Source organism: Arvicanthis niloticus, chromosome 9 (genome assembly GCF_011762505.2).
Source record: "Arvicanthis niloticus isolate mArvNil1 chromosome 9, mArvNil1.pat.X, whole genome shotgun sequence".
Classification (NCBI taxonomy): Eukaryota; Metazoa; Chordata; class Mammalia; order Rodentia; family Muridae; genus Arvicanthis; species Arvicanthis niloticus.
In genome coordinates this window covers 65,211,507-65,235,902 of record NC_047666.1, presented here as the reverse complement: position 1 = coordinate 65,235,902, position 24,396 = coordinate 65,211,507, and the positions used below count along the sequence as shown (strand labels likewise).

The 24,396-nt window shown below is 45.1% G+C and overlaps 1 long non-coding RNA gene and 1 pseudogene across 1 annotated transcript in view; both read right to left on the bottom strand.

The window, feature by feature from the left end:
- Positions 1–24,396, bottom strand: part of LOC143443544 (uncharacterized) — a 92,257-nt gene that overhangs the window by 12,822 nt on the left and 55,039 nt on the right. The window lies entirely within an intron of this gene.
- LOC117715316 (polycomb group RING finger protein 6 pseudogene) lies at positions 4,517–5,828 on the bottom strand (annotated as a pseudogene).

The following is a 24,396-nucleotide window of genomic DNA, read 5'->3' as shown; positions in this document are numbered from 1 at the left end:
GGAATTGAAGCTAAGACTGTGCCTTATTCCCTGGATTAAAGGTCCACATTCACAGTTTTCAGGCCAGTTTCCAAGAATACTCCCTTAATCCAAGAATACTCTTATTTTAAAGTATATAATGTAGATTAACTGTACAAGTAAATTTATAAACAATCAATTGTCACTCAAAATCATGAAATCTATGAAAGGAAATGGCCACAGAGCTGGGAACTCCCTAAATTTGATAAAGCTGACATATCACAAATTTGCTGTGGATATGTATATTAACAGGGAAGCTATTAGTGAGCTTATTTTATGACCTGGAACAAGGCACAGTACCAACAAAACACAGTTACTTTTTAATATACTATAAAGTCTCTTGCAGACATGGGAAATCCAACAGAATCAAGAGAGAAATCACTAGACTGAAATGTCGGCAAAGTTATTAGCCAAGAAGATTATTTACAAGAAAAAAAATCAAGTTTTCCTTCAAGCCAACTAGAACATGTAAGAGGAGAAATGGGTGATGCTTTCAGGGCTAAAAAAATATATATATAATGGTTTCCTTGGGGAAAGTCTAACAAAGAATGTGAAAGACTTTTAATGATAAAATTTTAATTTTTATTAAAGGTGAGGAGACCTAGGACTATGTTCATAGCAAGTGGGAAACTTCCTAAATGAATCTGCACAGGAGGGCTACTTTACGAACAGTGGATGGCAGAGTATAGGGGGCTGGTTTAGAAAGTGAGAAGGATTATTTATGTGTATGTATGTGTTTGCCTGCATGTATGTATGTGTACCGTGTGTGTGCAGTGCCCATGGAGGCAGAAGAGGCCATCAGATCTTCTGAGCCAGATTTTACAGATGGTTGTAAGCTGCCATATGGGTGCTGGGGACTGAACCCAGGTCCTCTGCAAGAGGGACAAGTGCTCTTAACCATTGAGCCATCTCTCTAGTGCCTTCATCATGGAACTTCATGAGACAAGCGGGGTCCATTGATTCCCATGATGATTTTGAAAAGACGGAAATGAGATTCTGCTGTCAGTCACTGTGATGTGCTACAGAATGTGGAAATCTGCTGGTGGTGGCGTGGCCATTAGTGAAGGCTTAGGAGGGTTTTGTACACAGGTCGTGTTCTCTCCTCTCGAGGTGGATCTGCATGTGAGAGGTGAACATGATGTCAAGAGGAACATCTTTGTTCTTCTTATGAGCGGCTACCGGGGTGCTATCTCTGTCTTCTGTCTCCCCTTCTGTGTGTATGGTGGTGGTGGAGACAGGGTGAGTTAGGGGACAAATAAAATGTGAAGAAACGGTGTTTAAAAAAAAGGACCAAGGTGACAGATTGGTGGGAGATGTGAAGTGACTTACAACTTTTAAACCAGAAAGCTGGATGTTGTAGCACTGGCCTGTAATCTCAGCTACATAGAAACTGATGCAAGAGGATTCAAAGTTTAAAGTTCAAAATACAAAAAAAGGGTCAGTGGTAGAGCAACTGCCTAGCTATATGCACTACTCCCCAGTACTGCAGTGGAAACCAAAACCAAAACCCAAAAAACCCAACCCAAACCAAACCAACCAAATGAACAAAAACCCCAACAAATTAAACAAAGAACACTGAGAGCAACAGCAAGAAAGTTGACTTGGATGTTTCTAGAACACAACAGTGACTACCACAAATCAGGAAAGAAAAGACAGGAAACTGTTTACAAAGTCAGGCAAGTGACCTGAAGTCACAGGATCCCAAGGGACACACAGAGAGATGCTCAAACTCGCCATGGACCAGAGACCGGAAACAAGATGCCGTCTCTCAGACACTTGATTACCTGCAGCAGAAGGCAAATGGCTACTACGTGGTGATAGTTACCGCCTGAAGATGTTAATATGGAAAATTCTAGGAGGAAACACTACGTACATACATTTTAATTTACACACTGTCTTGTAACGCCCTTCTTGGGAAGTGAGCTGTCCTCTGTCCAGCTTGTTCATACTGAATACGCTACCCATATCGAGTGTCTATAACTCCAGATCCAGGGGATTCGATGCCCTCCTCTGGCCTCAGTGGACATCTCCAGTCACATCCACAAATGCAGGCACATGCACACAATTAAAAATAAATATTTATAAAACAAAACCTCTTATCATCTATGTATGTGTATATTAGTTAATTTTCTTATTGTCATGACAAAGGTGCCCAAAAAAGGCATCTATCTGGAGCAGTAAGGTTTACTGTGAGGGCGTGGGTCTTCTTGGCAGTGAGACGGGAGCAGCAGCGTGAGGCAGCTGGTCATGTTGCACAGGCAGTCAGGAAGCAGACAATGAGGAATGTTGGAACTCAGCTTGCTCTGTCCTTTCCTCTCAGTCTGTGACCTCAGCCTGTGGGATGGCGCTGCCTACATTCAGGGTGAGTCTTCCTACCTCAGTCAACCCTTGGTAGAAACAACCTCATGGACAGAGGGCATTTGAATGAGTCCCTGGAGTTGGGAGCCAGGAGAAAGACAAAGAAAAATAGGAGCTTTTATACAATGACTTGTGTATCTACTGTGGCCTAGAGGGCACAAGGAATCCAGAGCGTGGGAAAGCCACAGCCTTTAAAGCCCATTTGGGATGCTGAGGGATACAGGAAGGTAGTACTTAGAAGACTGAGAAATGTGTTGTAGAAAGACCCCCCCCCCTCCTTGCCAGGCACAAAAAGGCAGCAGCAAGGAAATCCACATCTTCTTCAGTTCTGGTTCACTTTGTGATCTGTCGCTGTGCACACAGAGAAACCAGGCCAGCATTCCCTTTCCTGTCTAAAAAAGGTTTCTGGGCCATCTTTCCTCACTGCTATATCCTGGACATACTAATTTTAACATAACCCCAGGCAACACAAAATTAAGGAGCAAGGGCTATTTCAACACACACAACACAAAGCGGCTCTGCTTCCAGACGCTCAACTGGGACGTGGCAGTCTTTCTCCCTCTCACTGTGGGCCACGGCTGATGTACTAAGTTCTGGATGGAGTGTCCCAGGACTCACAACTGCTCTCAGACACTGTACAGAGGCAGGAGCACAGGGTGCGGGCCAGAGATGGCTGTATTGATGGGGGGACTCAGATGAAGCCTCCCAGGGTGCACACTGGCTCATGGGTACCACACTGGGAAGGCAGGACTGGTTGCAGGGCCCTCAGGAGGACGCATTCCCAGTATAGAGACAAATGGCCAAAAATAAGAATGACCACTTCCCCCCACCTCAACCACCAATGATCAGACCGTAACTGCTTGGAGTCTGACCCACTGACTGGCAATGCTTCCTATGGATGGACAATTAGAGCCTAACTCAGAACAGTCTTTGGAGCTTCACTCCAAGAGACCTGTCTCAGGGAGGACAAGTGGTGCTGGCACCATGAAGTCTTGTCCACAGATTGCTGAGTCCCAGGTTCTTGGAGACTTCATCAAACAATTGAGAAAGTATACACAACTGGTAATGGTTTTGTTGGAAGAGAAAGGAACATTAGAGCAGATACACTGCAGCCCAGCATCAGGCTCTAGCCAGATGGCTGTGGAGTCCCTTACCTGTTATTTTCAAGGATTCTTTTGAGTTTAGTGGTGGGGAAGGAGCTGACCCCAGGTGTAGGAACTGGATGGCCCCTTGACTGGCAGACGGATTATCATATAACTTGGGAAGTTCTGCAAACCCCATAATTTTAAAACTACATACTTTGGATGTTCTGTGTGTGCATAGGCCATGTATCTCTTAAGTTTAGACAAATATCCCTAACCATGCATATTTATGAGATGGTAATGAGAGCTTTCCCTTGACAGGTTATTTCTTTCTTTTTTTTTTTTTTTGGCTAAAATAAATTTTTATTAAATGTCAGAAGAGATTTATGTACAATTCATAAATTCTTTACAAAAACAGTCGCCAATGTAAGTCTAATTTCTTAAATTTCTGTACAGATTTGGAAATTTTGCTATGAAATAAGTCTATAAAATATTTATTTTAGAAAGCATCAGAATGCTAATTTTAGGCAAAATAATGTTTACAATGAACTCTTTGTGAAAGCAAGGTTCTCAAAGACTCTGATTCTTTATCCAAATGACGAGAAAACAAAACCATTAAACACGGAAACAATAGGGTTCTGTAAACTTCTGGTAATTCACCTGTAAGTTTTGCTACTGTTACAATCAGTGTCATTATCAACAGCCACACTGAGGGAATTTTGTGACACCTGTCCTAGTGGCACTGATATATGCAAATAAACCATCATAAAGAAGAACCTCATATTAAGGGATGTTAAGAAGAGCCATTTCTAACAGGAGAGTCTCTCCAGTCTCAGAGCTGAGTAACAGTGCTTTAGTAGTATCATCGGAAATTTTTTTTAAGTTCAGAATAGGACAGGAACATATAAGTGGCCAGTAGTTTTGGTGCTAAGTGCACCCCGAGGTTTAACAGACTGGCTTTGAATTCAAAGCAAAACTGTTCTGAAGGATTCCCACCCAACCCATGCAGTTGGAAGGCAGAATCCCAGTTTTGGGAAAACAACCAACGTAACTCAAAGATGGGAAGCAACCAGCAACTTCCTCATATTTGGAATCACAAGGAACTTGGAAATTCAGTGTTTTCAGTCTTTCCCCTGAGTTATGAATGTTTTTTACATAGTCTTTAGTGTAGCAAATACATTCTATTGTTTCAAGTTGTACACATAATGCTAGGGTTCTGGTGCTGAAACAGAAGCTAGCTCTTAACAGCGTAAAGTGGTGGTGGTTACATGCTTTGTGACAATCTTTGGTGTGATGCAGATCCGCCGAAGCCTCCTTACTGTGTTTCTCATATACCCTTGTATCTTCAAGTTATTTTCAAAGAGAAACCACAAGACCATAATGAAGAACAAGCAGACCATCCTGCATTGCTGCATCACCTATTGCACGTCGGATTTCCCGTAGAGTTTGGTACCGCTCCAATAAGTGATCCCCACAGATGATATCTACCTGACAAGCTGGATCAAGACCCATTTTTCTTCTAAGAAATTTTTCTACATGTCCAATAGTTGCTTCTCCTGAAACATGTACAAACTTCTTTTCTAATGGCTTAAAATGTCCTGTATCTTCATTAGCACCAATGAACTCAAGTAATAAAGACATATCAAGTTCAGGCGGAATACGAAACACTGACTTGAGGACTTTCTTAGTTCTTCCTTTGCTTGAAGGGACTGGCTGTGGAACAGCAGGCTTAGGGACTTCTAGACCTCTTTCTTTATAGAAGTCATGCATTTGCTTTTTTTCTCTTTCCTCTAGATTGATCACTAATTTGTATACTATGTCTTGTAACTGCCGGTCCAATCTTATATTATAAAGAGGCTGAGTCTGGTGGACCACTAGGTTGCATTTTGGGCATCTGTTGCTATAGTAAAAATGTCTCACGATGCAGCTTTTACAAAAGGTATGAAGACATTCTGTAATGGTAGTTGCATCTATCAAGTAACCTTTGCAAATGGAACACAAGATGTATGGGGTCAGCTCAACAAGATTAATCAGGCGCTCCTCCTCGTCCTCCGAGTCTGCCCGTCCCGACTTCAGACGCAGAGAGAAGTGGCTCATCTCTTCCTCTTCCTCTTCTTCCTCCTCCATCTCCTCATCCTCTTCCAACTCTTCATCTTAGTCCTCGAAGCGGCCTCTCAAGCGGCCCAGGCTGCGCTCCGGCTCCAACGCCGGGGGCCGAGAGCGAGAGCAGCCGGGAGCGCCCGCCTGGGCCAGGGACGCTGGGCCCTCCTCACCGGCCGGAGAGATGGGAGGCGGAGGCGGCATGGCTGAGGCAAGCTTGGCCTCAGAGGCGCGCTTGTTTTCCCTGGCGTCCATCTCAGCCTCCTCCATGGCGGGGATCAGAAACCAGGCAAGCTGAGCGCGAGGCGAGGCGAGTTTGACAGGTTATTTCAAGGGCAGACCTGTCCTCTTTGCACTAAATACTGGCTTACACTGGCCCCCTTTTTCTACAAGCAAGTGCCCAACCAAAAACTAGTTGCTGATGGGCTAGTGTCCTGCTGGGAAGGGACACGTACCCATTCTTTCAGGGAGAGTTGACTGAGTCTCTGGGGTTGTTGCTACACTAACCTGCCTCAACTTGCCCTCAGAGAGAACTCTCTCCATAAATCTTTAAAGTGTGTGAATAGATAAAGTGCCAGTAGCTGCTTTCCATTGAAATAAGGACACTGTAAAAATCAGAAGACGGTCTTTCCAACCATTCCTAAAGGGAGGCTCCCTTGGGCAGGACTGAGAATTGTCCAAGCATCCCTTGACAGATGGTCAAGGTGTGGGGCTCAAGGGGTGTTCTCCTTGCTGCAATTGTTAGGCTGCTGTTCTGGTTGACCCAGAAGGATAATCCATCCTTGTCTCTGGGTTTCTTTCTGAAATTGGGCTAGGGTCTTGTAATGTCATTGAAAACTAGATTTGCTGACTCCTGGGAGAAATAAACTGTTTGTGGAGAAGACACTGGGGAGGGCAAGGATAGAGCAGACACAACTGGAAGAAGGAGGCCAGTAAGACTCCAGCTTTCCAACCTGTGCTGGGAAAGATCTATTACTCAAGTACTTAATCATACCGCTTTCAGGGATATTTGCCTCATTTTGTTGGACTTTCCTTGCTTTGTTAACTTAGAAGCAACATTTTCCTATAAGACACAGGCAGGTTGTAAGTGCCAAAGTTATGTTTTAAGTTTTAACTATTGTGCCTAAGAGATCCATGGAACGAAAATGCCTGTAACCTGTAAGCCCCATTGGCCAAGGACAGATACCCCCTGAGATGCTGGGGGCTACTGTTCATGGAAGATAACAAGTCACATGTCTCCATTCCCCTAAATGCATCTGTTGAACCCAACTGTACCAGATGTGCTTGATCACATCCTGCCAAGGCAGGAGTTACCTTGGCAGGAAATATGCCAGGATGTATGCTTGCCCCAAATGGATGTAGGTGGGAGGTAGGCAGCAGGAAGTACGTCAGGGTATACGTTTGCCTCTGATTGGACCTAAATGGAAAATGCATGGCCTTATGGATTTGCCTTTGAAAGCCTCTGCAAAATGTGATTTAATCATCATTTTCTGGGAAGCCGGGAATGGACCTAGCCAGTGTCCATCATTCTAGCCAGTACTTAAAGCTTGCTTCAAATTTGGCTCAAAATTGTAGGAGTGATCTTATCCTCACCTGGAGGATAACAGGTCACCCCTTGTCCTCCTGTAAGTCAGCCTAAGACTCATCTTAGTTGCTGTTAGTTTCAGATTTTTGTTAATTTTTAAATGTGGGTGTGTTTGGAGGTGGGGTGGGACAGGATATGTGCAGGTGCCTTTGGAGGCCAGAGGCATCTGATACTTTCCTGCACTGGAGCTTCAGGTGGTTGTGAACTGCCTGCCCCTTGTTCTAGGACTTGAACTCTGGTCCACTGAGAGAGCAATATGGGCTGGCAAGAACTGAGAGAGCAAGAACTGCTGGCTGAGCTATTGCTCCATCCTGGGGTCCCTTCTATTTTGAAAGACAACCTCTGCAAGGGAATCTAATTGATCTTGGATGTAGGCGAGACTCCTATTTCAGTTGGACTATTTCCCTAAAAGCCCCTGGCTGTCCCTTTTGGTAGTTGTTGCTAGACTTCCTGGAGAACTTTTCCTAGCGGATAGGCTGCTAGCTGGAGGCCCACGTAAGTAATCCACTCAGAGTGGGATATTTCTATACAGACAAACATAAAGAAGCTTTTTCCTGACCAAGGAGTTAAGTCTGGTGTCTTAACTTCCAAGGAGCAAGCTCTACTCCACATGAAAGATCACACAGAACACACCTTACACCCACATATCCAATGCTAACCTTAAAAATCTGGTGCTTTTTGATTATAGAGTAGACAGTAGTCTGAGGCCTTAAGACCAGGTTCTCTGATGAATCTCTTAATCATTGTACTGAGGTAACTGAGACTCAGAGGCAGGCACCTCACAGTCTCTCATTTTTGGATCCTAGCTTCCAATATGGAAGTCAGCACGGAAGTCAGGAAAGCAAAGAAGAGCCTTGCATGGGTGAGGGCAGCAGAAGAAAAGGAAGCCTACAGGCGGTTAAGGGGGAGGTGAGGAAAAATGGGGCAGTTAAGTGGGAAGTGGGGAGAGAAGCCAATACTAGGTGAGGAAGAAAATACTAAGGGTATTTTGAAAAAGCCATAGGGGAAAATAAAAAGTAGGGGCTAGAGAGATGACTCAGCACTTTAGGGCACTTGCAGTCTTCCAGAGGACAAGGTTCAATCTCAGCACCCACAGGCTGGCTCACAACCAGCTCTGACTGCAGTTGGGGGGGGGGAGCAGGAGGGGGAGGAATTTGATGCCCTCCCCTGGTCTCTGCAGGCACTGTATCACATGGCGAACTTAAATGCAGGCAAAAACACTTGCACACATGAAATTCTAGCCATTTAAAGATTCATACATCTCTGTGTGTATGTGTGTGTTATGTATATAGATGTATAGACATAGTTTGAATAAAAGTTATTTCACGTGGGGTGAAGGTGCTTCCCTCAAAAAAGCCATAGACTAAGAAAATCTTTAGTGTCCATCATGGGAAACCTCTCTTTGACCTGTTGGTCAGTGAAGTGCAGGGACTTCCAAACAACGTGGGCTATTTCTGTTGTCCCCGGTTGACTCGCAGAACGTGAGGGCAAGGCCCTATTGTGGAAGACACCACACACTTTGGACACAGATCTTGGAGAAATCAGGGTGGAACTGTTCTGAGAGCTTCTTCCCGGAGAACTAGCTCTCACAGTATCCAAAGATTCTGTGAGCCACAGTCTCCGCACTGGTGCAGCAGTGGCATGTTCATCTCAGGGATAACCAACAGCTTGCTAATTGGACCTAAGGCCTGCTCAATAGGAGAGAGTACATGCCTGGAACCCTAAACTACCCCATGGCTGGTGATGTCATGGACCCTAGAGGAGAACCTACCACCGTTTTGCAGCCACAAGCTAGTCAACATGTAGAAGACGGACTGACTATGGGGTACCCAACCTCAATCGCTACAGTACACCCCCTACATCCAAGGATACAAGGATACTACAGAAAAGGAGGCAGAGAGATTCTAAAAGCCAGAGGACCAGAATGCCGACTGTGACATAAGGTCTTTTATATAATGACAGAGAAACGGCCCCCATGAAATCTCAAAAATATGGTTGCCTAAACAAGGCCTGCACAATGGCAACACTAGTTGGCATGCCAACATGGATTGGGAAAATAAGGCCCAGCCCTTAGATGAAGAACCTCAGGCAGTGAGTAGATGGTAGATCCTGAAAGGAGAAGAATCAGTCTCTTCCAAGCACAAGCACCTTATCCAGTTTCAACTGGTCTTTCCTAAGCACGGACATACGCTAGCAGCGTTAAGTGGGTTCATCGGGCCGTGTTTATGTGTTTATATACATACATAAGGAGTGGGAATGATGTAAAATAGTATTTGTATGAAATTCTCAAAACAAACAAACAAAACCCCAACCAAATATGGCTCTGAGTAAGTGGTGCGTTTACATTCTCCCAAGTCTGGCCCTGTAGGATTGATCTGTGAACTGCCAAATTGTACCCCACCAAGGGGAAAAAAGAATCTTTAGGATTGGTGGCCGGGCTTGGTTTTCTAGTCTTTGGAAAGACAAAGTACCTCTTTCTGGATTCCATAGGAATTGGGAGGAGCCTAAGTCACAGCTGTTGTGGTGGAAGGGCTCTGGACCAGGTGCTTCCAGGTCCTTGGCATCTTATTCAAGAACGAATAAAGGAGAACACAGACTGCAAAGTAACAAGGGTTCTTTATTCAGAATGCTAACAGATGAGAAAAAGATTGCGTTCTCAAGGTTAACAGTGAGCCCATAAGTCAAGCATCCTGAACATTATGGAGACTTTCCTTTTATGGGGTCCAAGAAGAGGAGGAGGAACTTGGATCTAGGGACACAGTTCGGACAGTTCTCTATTTTGATGGACAGTTTTAAGATATCTCACTCTTTCTGTGCTGTGTTTTGCCCCTTTCCACGGTGCATCTGATTTTAATTGTATGCATGTGCAATTAATGCATAGGCATAAAATGGTAAATTGGGGATTCTCATTAAAAATTCATAATAAGGACACAGTCTGCCTACTGCATACTCACCCCCAAACTGGGTCAAATGTGCCTTTTGTATTCTTGGACACAAGAAGAATATGATTGAACAGAGTCTTAAGTTTGAGGTTGGTCATTGGTGTGAGGGGAAGCTTACTCCATTGTTCAGAGTGGAGTGTGTATGCAGCTCCATGAAGCTGAGGGTCTGGGTTTAAGTTGCAGGGGATGCTCATAGATGCATGTGGACAGAGTACACAGCTCAAGTAGGTCGTGGCTGATAAGTGCAGTATTAGGAGGGAGGTGTGTGCATAGCCTAAGTCAAATGGAGTCCTAGGTTGCTAAACTATCTCCTATGCTTGCCTGTCCCATAGCCAGTAAAGAGAAAATAACTGTCCTTAGTAACTTTTTGTAGTTAGGAGGCTTAAGATAACCTCAAGGTAGGCCTTTTCAGGACTAAAAGGGATCTGGGTTATTCCTAAATTAGAAGTTTGGTGAGACATCAGAGAGAAAAGATGAGTTGTCACAGCTATCTTTAAGGTTAGTCCCAGTGGAATGAATAAGTAGCTGTGAAGTCCCCAGCAGAGAACTAGCTTAGCAACGCTAGGCAGGTAAGTTTCCCACTCACAGGCTAGCACCACCTTCGCCATACCACATATACAGAAAGAGAACCTGGCAGTTGCTTCCCAGGTTAGATATATATGAACAACAATCATATGACAATAATAAATGACCATCCCTTTGTCTGACCATCAGGGGTGATAAGGTTTAATGATCAACTGTAGAGAGGGAAAGATTTCCACTTGTAATTAGGATGGGAGTGGACCAGTTTTTTTTCCCCCTCCTTCTTTCTTTCTGGGACAATAGCCACCAATTGGCAGAAGACCAGAAAGGCGAGCCTCATACGTCCTGTCCTTGTGCTTCCTAAAAAGCCTACTCTTGAGCTGATGCTGGCTGTATGTAGTTCTAGCCTGAGGAGGAGACACAGCCAGGGGTGTGACTTCAGGTGGGAGAGACTTCAAAGAGAAGCAGTTTGACTGTCTAGGTCATAATCAGTGGGTTCTTTAAGATGTAACATGGGAGGGAGTAGAAGAGTCGAAAGAAAGGTTTTTAGGGTGTTTGTGGTTACAAGAGGCAGAGGAAGGTTCTTTGAAGGAAAGCCTGGTGTGTTAAAGAATGATTCAAGCCCAGAGGAAGTGAGCAGGAACTCACAATCAGATCTAGTGGAAGAGGGGACAATCCTAGAGACACTTCTACCCTAACAGAGGCAACCTCAGAACACACAGATCAACTGTCATTTATCTGTTTGGTCAGTGTCTTATGAGGAAGAATTGTGTAGTGTCTGTGGCTCAAAGGAGCATATTATCTGAGGCCCTTCGGTAGGCTTTTCCAGCACAGAAACATCTGAAAGGGGTGGTTTGACTCTAGAGACGTGAATCTAGCCGAGCATGTCAGCAATTTATATGACCTCCAAAGTGGCCACAAACAGCTAAAGAACCCTTTCCCCAAGTTTTTTTTCCCCTTATTCCCCTTGTCTGACCATCAGGGGTGATAAGGTTAGGGTCTACAGCTGAAAGGGCTTGGGGTCCTGTACTCGTGGATGGCTTATAGAAACTGGTCCAAGTCAATGAGGTACCTTAGTGGGTGGGTAGTGTCCGGGTCAATGTGCAGACCTCTACTAAAAGTGGGCCTCCTGCACAGCATTTCATAGGGGTCACCTTAAGCTCATGATGAGTGTTTCTTATCTTCACTGGGGCTGTTGGGAGTAGGTGAGACATGGCACAAGCTAGCCAGTGAACAATTAGAAGTCTGATTGACTCTTTCTACATTTCCAGGAAAACTGAGGTGTGCTGGCAGAATGTAGATGTTACTGTTGTAACCCCTTGGGTTACCTGAGAGGTAAAGAAAGGATGGTCCATGATCTCGGGAGATTGAATCTGGAAATAATTGTTCTGAGGAATCCATTAACCACCTTAGTGGGTGGTGAAATCTTCTAACCATTCCATCCATATAGGTATCTGCTGATACTAGGAATTACTTGTAGCCCCTAGAGGCAGGCCAGCCCTTCCCTGGACAACTATTATTATTATTTTAATAGAGTTAAATCAGGGAAGGTATTGTTGGCCTTGGGCTATTAACTACCGGGAGGGGACATGTCTGATGTATGGGTTTGATGGTTGTCATTAAGCTGATACCTATCAAAACACAGGAGGTGGGCACGGGAAGTGGGCTTGGGAGGTAGGAAAAATACTTGCTGTGCCAACTGGGGGACCTGGGTTTGAATACCCAATATCCACATAAAAAGCCAGGTATGACCATGTCTGCCTATAACCTCCACATTGGGGCATGGAGATAGCTAGATCCTAAGAGTTCACTGGGTAGCCAGCCTAGACAAACCAGTGAGTTGTTGGATCAGTGAGAGACCATCAAGGCAGTAGGGCGAAGAGCAAGAGAAGACCTCAGATGTCCTGCTACGGCCTCTGTATGTGTGCACACAGGTGTACCTGAACACACAAATGCAATTCAACACACACACACTAAGCTGGGAGGCCATAGTCACAGTGCGTTCCAGGGACAGGCATGGTGGGGGGCATGTCAGCACTTTGGTTTTTGCCTCTCATCATCCTTTTGTTTTCTCTGAGAGGATGAACCTAAGTCATTCCCTCCAGTGGATCACTGTCACCTTCTCTGAGAGATTAACAGCTTCCAGCAACTGAAGAATCTCTTTGTGGTGTTTTAGCGTGGCCTGCTTCCCTGTCAGCAACCCTCGTTCCTTCCATATGGGTGTATGGGTAGGTAACACCGTAAAAGCATATTTGGAGTCAGTATAAATGTTAGTCTTTCCCCCTTACCTAGGGTAAGGACTCGGGTCAGAGTGATCAATTCAGCCTCTTGCTGAAGTCCAGTGGGGGTGAGAGGAAAAAGCTTGTGACTGGTTCGACTTGTATCCAGCTTCTTTTTTACCCTGGGGGGCATAGCTAGTGCCACCAGTGTACCGTTCTTCCTCTGGACTGGGCCTGAGTTGCTCCCCCATGTCAGGTCTGAGCATCATTTTGAGAAATAACCTGTCCATGAGAATGTTTGGCTTCCTGTGACAGGTGCACATGGCGAGCATGTTTTAAAGTCTTGGTAAGTTTTTATGATTATCTGGGGAGAGTGGCTCATAACAAGTTATTCCTCCCTGTGCTGTCCTGATGTTTCATGTCACTTAGGATGCCTCTGAACTAATGGAGCTTTGAACTTCCAGTGGTTGTCTTGGAGTTACCCTGGTAGCCTTGTCTACTAGGAGGACAGTTAAGCCATCTCTGCCTAGATTTTGTCCAGATTTTTAAAATATATAGGCCACCTTCCAGGATTTGGGACCTAGCAGCAGGGTTAGAACCCTAAATGGCTACTCTTTTTTTTTTTTCTACTATACAAGAACATTAAGGGGCATTGTTGGGCCAGGGATTTCCCTGGATAAGATCCTAAGCCAAACAAAACCTACTTGAGGGCCTTGAAGGCTGTCTGTATTTCCGAAGTCCATTACAATGGGTTAATTTCTGCTTCTTTAGTTAGGTTAGATAGGGCTCTGCCTCAAGTTGGGAAGCCAAAATTGGAACATTTCATTGCTTCAAAGAAGTATTATTGCTGACTAGAAATTCTGTGTGTAAACATTCTGAGGATAGTCAGGTCCAAGTTGCCTGGTTCTCAGGGCAGGGTAAGGGTATATCCCAGGTTTGTTACCTTTGTGAGAGAGATTAGTGCCTTAAAAACAAAATGACACTTTCTATCCCCTCTCTGCCACGAAATTTGGGCTCTTAATAATGTGAGCTTATCAGTCTTACAACATGCTGTAGGACTGTCCCCTCCTTCACCACCAAGTCTCTGAAACTCCTCCCTTATCCCCTGGCACAAAAGTGTGGGCAATCCCAAAGAGACAAAGTACTGCACACGAGTCTTATGGTTTGGTTGGTTGGTTTTTTTTTTTTTTTTTTTTTTTCTCCTGTAGTCAGCAGAGCTTCCCATTCAAAAGCCAGTAGAAACTGGAGTCTTGAATGTAGTGAAATGGGGGGGGGCATTTTTTTCTATCTGACATCAAAAACCATTGGGTATCTCTTGGGAGCCTGCCTTAGGAGTAAATGGCTTCATTTATCAGTCACAGCTCTTGGACCAACTGATTGTTTCACGACCAGGAGAAGAGTATTACAGAGTGAGAATTACAGGGTTTTACAGTTCAGACTTTAGGAACTGGTTTAGGGCAGGCTGGAATCTCTTTTTTGCCTTTCTGAATTGGCGGGATAATAGAAGAGGTTTTGCAAGGAGATCTGTGGCTGTTTTGTCAGTCCTGAACCCAGGTGCACCAAGCTCAAGGATCAGACTGATGTCTAGCTGAGGGGGGAGGTGCCCAGCCTCTGTCCAAAGGAGAGCTATCCCCGCCCCCCAACCCCAGGACTGTTTAAATTGTAAAATTACCTTGAATTTTATCAACAAGTTTCTCCCTAGCAAAGAGGCTTGGCTGCTAAAGTCAATAAAGAATTCATGAATAAAAATAAGCCTTTCAAAGCAACAAGTAAGTGGGTATGTGGTGGTGGTGGTGGTGGGGAATAGTCAAGTCTAAACAGTTCTAGGAATCTCTGTGGACCAAGAGGATCATTTTCCAGCATAAACAGGTCTGTAAGCCACTGGGAAACTTCTCTGGGTTCTTCAGGCAGTTTCTCTGTTTTCCCCTTACGTAGCTGGATATCAGAAAGGGCACCTGTACCCGAACAGTCCTGTTAGTTCCAGCCACCTCTTTCAGTGGTAGGAGCTCTGATCATGCTTGTGAATGTGGGGTTCTACTATCCACATGTTGGGAACTTGAAAAGAGACGTTGGGGGTCAGGTTCAGGAGTGGTTAGGTGAGGGAGTCCCAGAGTTCCCCTTGAGAGACTCTCTGAGTGGAAGGAGTGGGCTGTCTAAAGCATCCAAAATTTTCTCTCTCCCCATTTCCTCTAGTTCTTTGTGTCCTGGACAGACCAATGGATCTAACAGAGAATCACGAAGGTCTGGACACACAGGGTCTCAGACCATTTTCCTCGCCTCCTACGAGAGAGAGATCTAGTTGCAGAATAGTATTCTCATTGAGACTATTTTGTTGAGGTCTCTCTTCTCTCCATTCCCTCCCCGCCCCCAACCCCTCCCCCTCCCCCCCCCCCCCCCCCCCGTTTGTCTGGAAGCAAGGCAGTGTTGTAGTAAAACACAATTTTCACCAGTGGTTAAGGAGACACCTGAGGGACGAGCCTGTTGGAAAAGAAGGGTGGTTTGCTATGATGACTTGTAACGTAGAGGAGAATTGGACATCTGGAGGCCTTTTCTCCACCCTGGCGTAGGGCTGGGGAAGCTGGTTATACCGAAGATTCCAGGGGCTTTCCATTTTGGAATCTCTCTTAGTTGGGCATCTCCAACCTTAGCTGGAGGTTTCCCCCATAGCCCGCCTCTTGTTCCAGGTGGGACATCCCTGGGAATTTACAATGGCAATCTTACTACCTGACATCCTCCCAGTGGCATTCCTTGCAGTCATCAGAGACAAATGTGCTCTATGCTTGCCCGGAGGTGGGAAGTGTTATAGCGCAAACAAATGTGTGGATTAACAGGATCTCAGGATTCAAAGGGCCAGGCAGGAACACCAAGGAAAGTAAGTAAGAAGGCCAGCAGCTGGGTATGAGATAGCCAAGCTGATGAGACAGTAGAAAAAATAGGACCAAGAAAAACCACAATTAGTTTTGGCAGGCTTCTACCTGAAGAATATATACAAGACACTGTTGTCCTTTCACGGAGTGATGCATCTAATTGCAACAGACTAAATTGTAACAACAACTTCTCAGAAGACCTCCACCTACTCCAGGAAAGAGATCACCCCAAGGCAGGGAGTCAGGCATGAGGTCTGGCCGCAGGGAAGAGCTCCTGTTATCTACCTAGGTGACTGTGTCTCCTGACTGTCAGAAGACCCCTTTGTGGTTAAAGAGCAGTACAGTTCCAGTGTGGCCACAATGTCTACTTATCCTCATACCCTAACAAAGGATCAAGCCCTCAGAGGACATCAACATCACCGTGTTACTTCCACCTTCGGTTTTTTCCTCCCTCCTTTTGGGAAAATGGAGTGGGGAGAAAAATACCCTCAAAGGAAGATCTTGTCAACCATGATTTGGGACACAAAAAAGGCTCCCTTTACCCCTAAATATGGCACCCACCTTCTAAATAATCCATAAGAGCCTCACTAAATCCTCAACTCAGAACCTTCTGCATCTGTGTCTTTAGGGCACTTTCTTCGCTTAGCCTCTGCTAAATGAACTTTTGGCAGACCACCCCTGCCTATTTACTGAATTTGTTCTTTTGAAGACAAGAGCCAGGTGAGTCTTATAATAGCAACAACAGGTTGAGTCAGGGGCCTCAGGGTTCTTGGCAGGTGAGCACAGTTGCTGCCAAGCCTGCCAGGCCGACTTGAGTTTGATTCCTGGGACTCACATGGACAGAAGAGAGAATAAATTCCTGTGGGTCATCCCCTAACTTCCTTAAGAGTAACATGTGGGTGCCAATTCTCTGCCCATTCCCCAACCTCTCTCCCTCAACAAATACATTTAAATGAAAATAAACAAAACAACCTCAACCCCAAAAGAATTGAACATTCTGCTTCAGGATAGGAAGAACTCATCTGCCTAGTCCAAAAGATTTAGCCATAAATCGGAATGTCTCCTGCGTCTTGAGAGTCATTAGTGTTGGGGGTGGGGTGGGGTGTTTCGGGAGTATTTTAGCAGGTGGCTCGTAAGTTTAACTCAGCAAGGTAATTTTATTTTTGTCCTGGATAATAACTGGGGCCTTCTAACAAAGGCAGTAAAAGGGAAAGTTCCTGAACTCCACAATTCAGTCTACACATGAAATTGGAAAACTGTGAACCCATATCTTGATACAGAGGAAAAGAAAAGATAGAATTTCTGGTAGATGAAAAGTAAAGCAAGCAATACTTTTTTTTTCCACTTTAGTGCCAGACTTATGTGCACACACAGAATGAGACTCAGCTGAGAGGGCTGATTTCCAGGAGGAGGAGGAGGAGCTGGGTGGCTCCCTGAGTGACAAATATATTATAACACTGGATGCTCTGTGTATGTGCGGGCCATATATCCCCTAATCTTTGGTGGCTGTATGTCCCTATTATGCATATACATAACATGGTAAATAGTTTTCTCCTGATGGGTCATTTCAAGGGCAGACTCCCCCCTCACTACATTTCCAGCTTCATACTGGCTTAGGCTATACTTGGTTATCTCTTCTTCAAGCAGGTACCTGACTAACTCTTAGTCACAGGGAGAAGATCTGGGCAGGCACATCTTTCAAGGACAGTTGCCTGGGTCACTAGGGATGTCCCAAGACTAATTTGGTCGGTTTGCATTCGCCCCAGGGGGTCGAGTCTCTGCTCAGAATTAGCCAGCTGTATCTTTGTCATCCACTGTAACTATTCGTGTGTGTGTGTGTGTGTGTGTGTGTGTGTGTGTTTTTGCTAAAATTTTGTATTGAATTTGGTCTTGTACTACTTTTAGCTTTGTATCTTGGGCCTTTTCCAGGCCTGCCACCCAGTAGGACTGCAGCTGGTGTTGCTCGGCCTCTTTTATAGATTCTCAGATGAAAGAATTTCAAAACAGACTCAGAAGGAAAGTCATGAACAATTTTATTGGTATTTGAGAGAAAAACACTAGACCAGGCTAGCGGGGGATCTCAGAAGCTACCAGGAAGAGGGACCCAGACTAGAGGAAGACGAGAGAGAGAGACAGAGAGATAGAGAGAGAGAGAGAGAGAGAGAGAGAGAGAGAGAGAGAGAGAGAGAGAATATGAGGACTTTTTCATTTAGGAAACTCAAGTCTTTGAGCCTCTGCATAGGGAGTTTTTGGAGAGTGAGGGTGGCCAGAATGTTAAGGCAAGCAGGCTTAGAAATTTTTACTACTGTCTGGAAAAGAGAGATAGAAAGATGGAAAGAAGTTTTATGCTCTCCGAACTAGGAAATTGGGCAGGGTTAACAATGGGGAATCTGTAAGCAGCTACATGGAGCCAGGGACTTCTGGGAGTGTATGTTCCTAACTCATGAAGGAGAAGCCATCCCTTTCATTTTTTTAAAACATGCTTTCAGGTAGATTATGTTTCCTGAAGCTATAGCTTAAAAAAAGAGAGATAAAAATATTGATGTCTGTGTATCTGTCTGTCTGTTAAGCTGGATGCCTGATTTGTTACTTGGATAACAGGATCCAAATCCTTGTCCTCATGATTGCAAGCACCCCCTAACTGCTGAGTGTCTTATCTCCAGCCCTCAGAAGACAGTGTCCTGTGAGGCATTTTCCTGTCCAAGTGATTGACTCTTAAGTGAGGGGGCAGAAGCAATGTCTTTTGTCATCTTCAAACCTTTTGGGCAGTTTAGAGAGCCATGTTTCCACCCAGGGCCAAGGGTATAACTCAGATCCCATTCTTCTGACCAAAACTTATATGAACAGATTTTCAAAAACAAATAAACAAAACAACAACAAAACCCCAAACAAGGTAAAACCCAAAATCTATAAGATAGCCATGCTCTACAAGGAGGAAATAACTGTCCCATCATGAGCATCCACAGTCCAGTCACCCTTACCTTCTTCCTTTACTAAGGGGGGCAGCTGTGATGTCTCCTACTGCCTCTGACTTGGCATTTCCAATCCAAAGGAGGCCAAATGCAGTGTTTCCCTTTTCTTAAAACCAGTGTTTTTTTCCAGGGCAATGGGAATTGGGGTCTGAACTTGATTAGGTAGGGAATGGGAATGGCCTTTCTCAGTGGCCTTCAAGCTAGGCTAAGCCTCACACTGGGCCAGGTGCCCTAGTGCAGGCCAGGCTGAAGTGTCAGCAGTCGGGTTGGGGCACACCCTTGGAGAAGTATGCATGGTTCTGCTCCTTCTATGTGATTAGAAGCACTAGATTGGGAAACAGAAGGAGCTCTCGAGTCGGTTCAGCCTTTTTCTTTCTTTCTTCCTTCCTTTCTTTCTTTCTTTCTTTTTTTGAGCCTTTTGTGTATCAAATAAACATCATGAGACCACAGCTGCCTGTTGTTCCAGGGAAGAGGGCATTTTGCCATTGTCACCCAGGACAACTAGTAGAAAGGCTTCCCAACCAGTAAAGTGCCACACCCCTCTTCTAATTGGGTATGTCAGTAGGTCCATTACAAGGCTGGATGAGGGGGAAAATCCTGCTTGCCTTTTTCAAGCTCCACAAAAACTGGAGGTCATGGCCCACATTAAGGTAGGATAGAAAGACAGAAAAAAACGGTGGGGTCACAGGAAGGAAAGAGTCCCTCAGTCTAGAGTCTGGGTTGAAGCTCCTTGGCAACCGAGAACCAAGAATTCCAGCACAGTGAACATTTCCTGTAAAGGCTGCTGGCTCAGCTGCCAGCATTCCTCTTATGCTTTATGTCTGTACGACCTTCAAGTCTGACTTCTTTCCCAGGTATAGCCAGCACATGGCTACTTTGTAGGTTCTTTTGTTCTTCCACCCTTCTCAACCCCCTTTCCACCCTAATACTAGATAGTCGAGAAAAAGAATAGAGGGAGAAAAGGAGGTGACGTCATCATCAGACTACTTCCTGCTGACTGTGGGCGTCAAGTTCCTTGGGGCGAATTTGATCTTCGCCATTGGGATATCTAATTTCTTCTTCCTGTGTCTTCTTTGCAAATGACTCCTTCACAAACCTTGAGCGTCAGTGACCAAACAACAAGCAACAACAACCCTTATATACCCTCTGAAAAGTCAAACACCACTCACACCACACAACTGCAGAAACAACCTGTAGCGGGCAAAATCAAGCTGCAGGGGACAGTCTGAAGCAGCATCCCACCTGGGCTAAAACCAAAACATATTCCCATAATATTTCTGTGTTTTTCAAAGAAACCAACATTCTCATGATATCCAGATTATTTTCTGGGAACTCAAACAAAAGTCCCTTTGTTTTACAGTGACACTATCCTAACTTTTTGAATCAGAGAGGCTTAGATGATGGCCCACACCTGTAGTCCTTCCTGGTGCCCCTCAGGAACTACCCTGGGATCTCACTTTAGACAATGAAGTAGAACTCTCAAGGTGGCCACGGCTATGCTCTCAGGTGTCTTCCGATTCCTTTCTCTTAACTCTCCTGCTTACCATCTACGTCAAAACAAAACAAAAAACCCAAACAAAAAGACACAAAAAAGTTTGTTTTCTTTTTAAAAATAAATTCAAATTCTGCTCTCCACTGGCTCTTTGCACAATTCTTTTCTGTGTCAAGGCAAAGGATCCTGTGTTTTATCTGAGTTCGGGGAGCTCCTTGGCCGGCTGTGGGTGATCACGTGAGCTGCCTGCCTACTGACGAGGTCAGTGCAGCACGGTATGTCTTATTTCATCTCTAAGACATGAAAGAACATGTCTGTCCCAGATGATTCCTGGATCAGCAAGGAAACTGAGGCCATATAACTGAGACCCCATCCTTTGCTCCATAAGTAAGGTTGATTTGCAGCCCAAAGGAGGTACTATAAGTTTATGGAGAATCCATGTTGGTGGCCTGGCTGGTTGTAGGCCTTGGCCTTCAACACCTCTGATTTTGAATAAAAGATACTTGGGAAGATCTCTTTATTATCAGCTACAAGAAGTAGCTTTGTTTGAATGTTCTAATTATTTGAAGACAATTAGGATCCAATTACGTGTTAAGTTCAGTTTAGAGTCCAGAGAAAGCCCTGGCTTCCCTTTCAGCCCATTCGTCTTTGTCAGGCATATGCTTTGCAGATAACTTCCTATGGTTACTATACAACTCAGGTGGGGTTGGGAGTGGGGAAACTTTCACGTTCAGCCAGGTCTTTGAAAGGCAAGGGCTCTTCCTACCATCCCCACCAGGAGCCCTGAGTAAGCCAGGGGCTGAGCTGCTGGGGATGCCACTCCAGTCTCATCCCCCACAGCCCTGGGAGCCACTATTGTCCAATCTCTATTAATAGACCAAAGATTTTGTCTAAAAGCAACACTTCTAAGAGGAGGCAGCTTTGCAGCCCGGGCCCTGCTCAGCTTCTCCTTTTGCATGGACAAGTCTCAGCTGTGTGCATAGCCTTGTCTGTGTTCAGGGCTAACATAACTGGGCTGCCAAGAAACGCTAAAATCAGCTCAACAAGGCAGAAGGGTTTTCAGCCAATGGATTGAGGCCTAGATAATTGACTGAGCAGATGAGCTAGCTTTTCCTTCCACTGGTGGCCTCTACCTTACTGGCACAGGGACCCCCACATCCCAAATCTCTAATAGCCTGTCTAGGTGGTGGGGAGCCACAGGGGTGATAGGACAGGCTCCGACATGATTCATCTCAATTCTGCAAATATTAACTTCCCAGAATGTGTACAAAATACCTAACGAGGGTCTCAGTTTTGCCTTTTATGCCAGAACGTGCCTCTCTTCCCCTTTGACTCCATCCCCAGAGGTGGCTATGGTATTTTTATACAGTGGGCTTGTATACATGGCCTCTGCATTTATAGACAGATTCATAGAGGTAGAACTTTCCTCAGAAGAAAAATAGAATAATGCAACGTATGTTTACTGTGGCTTCTCCTTCTCACCCTTATACACACAGCATGTTTCTAGGTTCACATGTATAAACTCTAGCTCACAGAAGAGCATTAAGTAGGTACTTTTAGTGTTGAGGCTGATTTTCAAAGTTCATTCATGAGGCACTCAATGTCCCTATCTCCTTCCCCTAATGAAGAAGACTCCTGTCTCTTGGGACAACCAAGAGTCTGGGACTTGCCCCTAAGGAGAGCCTCACAGAGAAGGAACCCAAGGAAGTGTGACCCAGGGCATAATCTCCTGGGGAATTTCCTGTAATCACCAAGCTGAAGATACAAGGTCAATTGGCAAATGCAGCTTCAGCTGCCTGCTCTGATGACATCTGTCAATTCCTCACAGGCTTGACTTGGGAAGCAACGATGCAATCCCTATGGCATGACGTCAGTAGGCAGAATCATTGTCTAGATACACGCTGGCTGCTGGGTTAGCTGAGCTAAAGGGCTAGCCTCTGGGCAAAGACCTGAGAAATCAACATTGCATACTATAAAGACCTAATTCCAGGAACACAAACGTTCACCTCCAGGGCTTATTTTGGGTACATTATAACGAAATGAAGTCATAGACTATGAAGGCCCCATTTCTTCCATTCTGGAGGGCGATTTCTTTCAACTTTAGCGTGATCCATTTATCAAGCCCATGTATCTTTCTCTGAAGCTGCTTATAAGCCACGTGACTAGCTGTGGAACAGCCTTCCACAAATAAGTAAGTGCTGTACTGGAGGTCAGTGGAAGAAGTTCTAGTACTTTCAAGTAACATTGGATGAATTCAGTAAAAATCTGGTAGAGGGGTCCCCACCAAACTGATGCCTGGGATCAAAGTGGGTGAAACCTCTCCATTGATTACATCTTTATTAGTAACATTTCCTGAACTATATATACAATTAAGAAGTGTGCATGCAATATTAATATCGTCTAATTGGGTCTCATTGTTCAACCAACAGGTAAACATGGGAACACCAAGACTCAAGAATCTCATTGTCAAAATGACATGCACTATGTTCTTCACCGACCCCAAAAGAGTCTATCAGGTTACCAAAAGCTTCAATGCACCATAGATCCATAAAGCTGGGGGTGCAACCCCTCCAATCCATCTGGACTCTGTCTCTATAGAAGGCTCCTGCCACTCTTACTCAGTGTTTATCCCATTGTGGCCTTGACATACGGATTTTGTCTACACTGCTGGCTGCAGAGGGTGACATGACTCTGGGTCCTGCTGGTGGAGTCTTTATTAGTCACTTGAGGCTAGTGTGGACAGACTGTCTCACACTGCTCTGCTACCAGAAGTTGGACCAGAAGCAGTTTCCTTCCAGGGAATTCCTCAAGAGTTACAAAAAACCACAGTGCTAACTCCCTTACTCCTAGGCCTCAAGACTTGAGGATAAGAGGACCAAAATAATTCCCGAACTTGAAGAACATTACACATATGATGAAGACAAAGATTGCTGGATCATTCAGAGATAGCAACTCAGATACAGACTCCCTCCCTACACTGAAGGATGGGGAGAAGGGAGATAAAAGACGACCTTTTGAACACTGCTTATGAAGTGAGGGATGTCAGGGCAAGAGGCAAGCTGGCTTGGGGAAGTATTTGGAGCCACAGACCAGGGCTTGGGGGCCGTACCTGGATGAACTCCCTTAGAAACCCTCTTCTCCAGACTCTAACAGATACAATTCCACTCCAGCATCAATACATTTAGAGAAAAATATTGGAAGGAAGAAAGAAGGAAGGAAGGCAGGAAGGAAGGAGGAAGAAGGAGAAGGAAGACTTCAGGCCTCTCATGTTAGCTTAAGTTCTGTGCCTATGAGGGACACCACACTAGGGAAGGGATGGGTCTGTCTCTTTGCCATCCAAATGGGTTAGTAGAATTTAAGATTTGACAGTGAGTTGATTCCATGATGAATCTCCTTGTCATACAACTACACTGACCTACACTGTTGAATATAGAAGTCCTTTTTATCTCAGTTGTTGTGATCAAATGTTACGAAAGAAATCTTAGCTTATTTCTCTTTATCTTACATCACCTGCATGTAATTATATGCCGCGAGCACAATACACCTAATATATATTTAGTCGTGCCCCTTCTGATGTACATTTTGTTTGTTTCTAGGTGTTGATGTTCCTCCCCCACCTCATCAGTCTGAGACCGTTACGAGGGCTTTGAGAGCAGACAGAATCAGGCTGGAGACACATCTTTGATGTCTATTGGGTGGCACTTGATAACTCCTCTTAAACCCTATTAATATTCATATCTTTGACTGCAAAAGTGAGGGTGGCAGTCAGCTTGCAGGGACATAGGAGAAGATGTCCACCAAGTCTTTGACAGCACCTGGTCAGCCCCTGTGGTGGCTTGGGCTTTGTAAGTCCTTCTGCTGCACCACCAAAGTTCTCACTGCTGTATATGTCTGGGGGGGGGTACAGGATTTATCAGAGGTGGTCTCAGGAGGGAGGCATTAGAGAAACACAGGTCCAGCCTAGTCTAAGTCTACCCTACCTCCAGAGGCACAGCCTCCAGAGAGAAGCAGAGGACAGGGAGGATGTCTCTGGACAATTGAAGATGGGGGGGTGGGGCGGGGGGGGGGTTTGAGCTTCTTGTCTCTACTCCACTTTAGAGAGTTCCACCTATCCTGAGGATGGGGCCCGGGAGTCTGTGATCAGAGAACCAGAGAACCTGTGATTAGGACCTATGAACGGGTCCTAATACCATGGTTTTAGACACCATACATTCTTTTCAGGCTGCCGTGTAAATGGCC